This window comes from Fringilla coelebs (assembly GCF_963513975.1).
Source record: "Fringilla coelebs genome assembly, chromosome: 3".
NCBI lineage: Eukaryota > Metazoa > Chordata > Aves > Passeriformes > Fringillidae > Fringilla > Fringilla coelebs.
In genome coordinates, this window is record NC_140030.1 from 112,123,556 (window position 1) to 112,127,814 (window position 4,259).

Below are 4,259 nucleotides of genomic sequence, written 5' to 3' on the forward strand. Positions count from 1 at the left end.
TTAATCTGGAAGCCGTGAGTTTTTTGAGACCGGCTTCTGCATTGGAGCGTTCCTCAGGACCTGTAACCACAAAAGCTTTAACCACCAAAAGGTCTGACAGTGTTTAAGTAAGATGCCTTTGAGATTAAAAAACATACTTCTAACAGCAAAAAGTTTCTTAAGGCACAGAGGAGTGGAAATTTCTAATCTGGCTGTAGGTGAGGCTTGAGATAGAGTGGACAAGAAAACAGGACTTAACTTTGTTCCTTGAGGAGAGAAGAGAATGATTTTATTAATACTATTCTTGCTCCTAGCAATGTACCTTATTAGGAGAGCCATATGCTGAAAGTACCGTAGTGTCTGCTTAACCAGGCCAGTGACAAGGGTCTTATCTTTGATCGAAGTCAGATAGCTGGGAACAGGAAATAAAGACTTAATGGTTTGCCTGTGCTGCTCTCCTGTCACAGCCAGCTGCATTGGGCAATGCCTGTGCTAAGCACCACTGAAGAGCCATCGTCCTAGGCTTGACAAATACCATGTCAAACACTCAGTCCTTTGCTGTAGGAGGTTTTAGTGCTGGCTTTTTATCCCTCCACTCCAGCCTTGCTTGCCCCATGATGCTCCCTGCCAGAACAGGGAGCTTTACTCTTTGTAGCAATGTAGGCGTTAACCGTGCTAGAGCAGCAGCCAGTGAAAAGCAGGAGGGTAGGACTTGTCTTTGGACTTGATAACTGGAGAGAAATGGAATCTTAAAACACTTGCTTTAACTGGAAGACAGGAAGTGTAGCACTGGATCAGACTGGCCTAAGAATTCTGGTATCTCGCCTCTGGCTATAGCCAAAGTCAGCTGACAAAAATAATAGTGAAGCACCTGGCTTTTGTTATGCAATGCTGCAGGAGGGGAATTCCGTCCTGTTTTTTGCGGAGATCTGCATATACCCAAAGCTATGACATGTTCTTACACTTCGTGGCAGCTGCTGACGAGGTTTCTGTGATTGCCAAAGCGGTACTGCAGTCCTCTAGTTCACCTCACTCTCCCGGGATAATCCCTGGGCCAGGGATTCCGATGGCAGCAGAGCAGAGTTGTATACAGGGCAGTCAGGAATAGAGGAATATCCTCATGCTTGCACAGCTTTGAGTGAGGCCTCTTCATTTCCTTAGGTTTTTGCCTGTTTCTTGGGAAGGCTTCTTGGTTTTCACAGAATGTTTTATAAAAACAGCAATACTGGTCTTAGACTAAAAGTTCCTTTTGTCCCACTGTTGTGCTTTCCCCTGGCCATTGGCTTATGGCTACTGCTAGGGAAAAACCATTAAGAAAACATCTCCTTTTCATGCTGTCCCTCGTCCAATCACTTTGTTCAGGACCCTCCTGAGCCAGATCTAGTCTGTGTATTCTGATGATGGGAGCTCATGGATTTTACACAGTGCAACTCTTCACATGGTTGGTTGTTTACCACAAGTCGTTTTCTTTTGAAGGAAGAGAGAAAAAGCTTTTGGGATGCTATAAGAAGTGCAATCCATTAGTATTTTTTCTTTAAAATAATATCAAGGAGCAGCTTGTACCAAAGACCCTGCTGTGTATGTGAGATACCACCCCAATTTCAAACGTGCAATCTTAAGGATTATCTTTGAGCAGCCTGTTCCTGCAAGCCCTAAGAGGTAGAGTTCAAAAGAGCTGGGGAAAAGTAGGGAATGTTTACTATGTTTTAGTCATAACACAGTATTTGTATTGCCTGGAATACTGCCCTTAATTTCACATCAATTTAGATTGTGTACCCTACAGTAACACTTTCCTTCTGAAGAAATCAGTGGATACTTCTGTTTTGAGCCACAGTCTCCCTGGCCTGTGCTTACTCAGTACTGTCATGAGCTGGAGAAATAGGTGGGAACAGGGATATAAACTGTATTTAGGGAAGCAACTAAATTAATTCTTTCTGAGATGTTACAGTTTTTACTATCAGAGATTTGGAAAACCAGCCTGAACATAAGTAAGGGAAAGTATTTAGTTTACCTTTACATCCAAATTCAAAGCTCACATCTACAGCTTCGGCTATCCCTCAGGAATTGCTCCCCTTTCCTTTTAAAAATCCTGTCCTGTGATCTGCAGGGATGCCCTCAAAATGGGAGCGTTTCTCTGGCTGTTCAGCCCTGTGAATAAAGATTTGTACTAAACTTTCCCCACCAGGTGATCAGTTTAAAGACTGAAGTATCTTCTAGTACGAGGTGTTGATGAGCTGATGGTTTGGATGGGGCATTTAGCAGAGGGAATTCAGGTTGTGCACTGTTCCTGTTTGCTGCGTTTGTTTTAGAGCAGCACAATTTCATTTGTGGTCTCTTTGTCAGTTTGTGCTTTGTGTGTTTGTGTAGGTAAAGTCTAAGTTTGATTTAAAATATTAGACCTGCTTTACTGTACGTTATCAATCAGAGGGGATCCAAGAAATCCCTGAAGATGTAAAAGTCTAGTCTGAATGTCTTATGCTTTTAAGGCATTGCTGGTTTATATCTTTTGTGTTGTTTTGTTTTGCTTTTTTGTGGGAAAGAAAATAAGAAATTACATTCTTCTGGCAAGAAACTAACCCACAGCAATAGAATTATTTTATTATAGCATCTGAATAATGTAGTTTTTCTTCTCTTCAATCATCTAAGGCTAATGTCACATAAATTTTGATTATCCTGTGTTCTCCCTAGGATTTTTCTACTCCAATTTCAGTTATAAGTTTGACAGGGGTGCAACAATCCTACCATGTGACAAACCATGAATCTTTAATAAAGAAAATTTGGCTTGTGGGGTGGAGAAAGATAATTTTTCTTTATAGGAAATATAAGGATAGTTGAGCCAAAACTAAGGTTATAAAGAAAAGTCTTGTTGAGGTGGACTACAGGGCAGGAAGAATAATAAGCATTTGGCAGCCTCTTCTGCTTAGTTACATGGATTGGTGTATGAATTTGCAGATTTTAGAACAGTATTTTCAGCTGTGCTTTATTTCTGTACATCCCAATAACCTTAGCTTTAGAAATAGGATAGTGGGGGGAAAAAAGCAAAAACCTGTCAGTTTTGTACCTCACTTGAGTGTTCTTTCAGGCTTTTCTTGTTGTTTTGTTAATCTTTCTTTTTCAGGGATACTAATTGATTTAACTGCATTTTCACACAGGACACTTTATTCCCCTCCCAGATGAAAGATTTAAGAAAAAAAATTTAAATTTTATTGTTAACTGAGCAGTCTTACACCACAGCTAGGTGTGGCCTTCCTGTTCCTCTTTTTTCAGGTGTTTTTTTGATTTGCCCCCAGATTTGTTTGTTTGTTACTGACCTCTCCACCTGATCCAAACATGGGGCTGTTCCCAGTGTGCAACTCCTTGGCTTCACCCTGCTGTGTCAGGGCCAAGCTGTGAGATGCAGGATCTGGGATGCTCCAAAGGTTTGGTAGTTTTAGAGTTGATCACTGTGACTGAATGGGCTTGTTGGTGATTATTTCTTACCTTACCTGCAGTCTTGGTCTGTCCCTAGTATGTACAGCCTATTAATTGAATCAGAGGGGGCTGGCAGGGGCATTCAAAGCCGGTCTCCTTCTGACCCCCTGCTTTGGGCAGGAACATTTTCCCCTAGACCAGGCTGCTCCAAGCTCCATCCAGCCTGGCCCAGAACACTTCCAAGGAGGGGGCATCCCCAGCTTCTCTGGCTAGGCTTGTTCCACTGCCTCACCACCCTCACAGTAAAGAATTCCTTATCAGGATCTAATGTAACCCTGCCCTCTGCCAGTTTAAAGCCATTCCTCCTCGCCCTGTCGCTACAGGCCTTGGTAAAAGTCTATCCTTGTCCACCTTATGAACCCCATGAGGGGCTTGGGTAGGCGCTGGAAGGCTGCAGTACGGTCTTGCCCGGAGCTTTCCCTTCCCTGGGCTGACCACCAGGCTCCATGCAACCGAGAAAAAGATGGGTAAGGAGAGCGCTTGGTCTCTGGAGGCTGGCGGAGCAGGAGGGCGGGGGTGTCGGGGCGATGCCCTCGGAATGAAGCAGGCTCTCGCTGTACCTGCCCTGCTCTGGAATCAGAGGAGCCGAACTTTTTCTTTCGTACTTTTGGCTAGCGGGCAGGGCAGGACCGGAGCACAGACTCGTGCCGGCTCTCCCCTCGCAGCTCCATCCCGGAGCGGTTCTGCCGGTGCCGCTGCCGGCGGGGCGGGCTGGGGGCGGGCGGGGGGCGGCCCCGCACCGCCCCGCACTCAGCGCGCACGTCCGCCCGCCCGCCCCACGGGAAATTCCCCCTGAAAAGGGCGGCGAG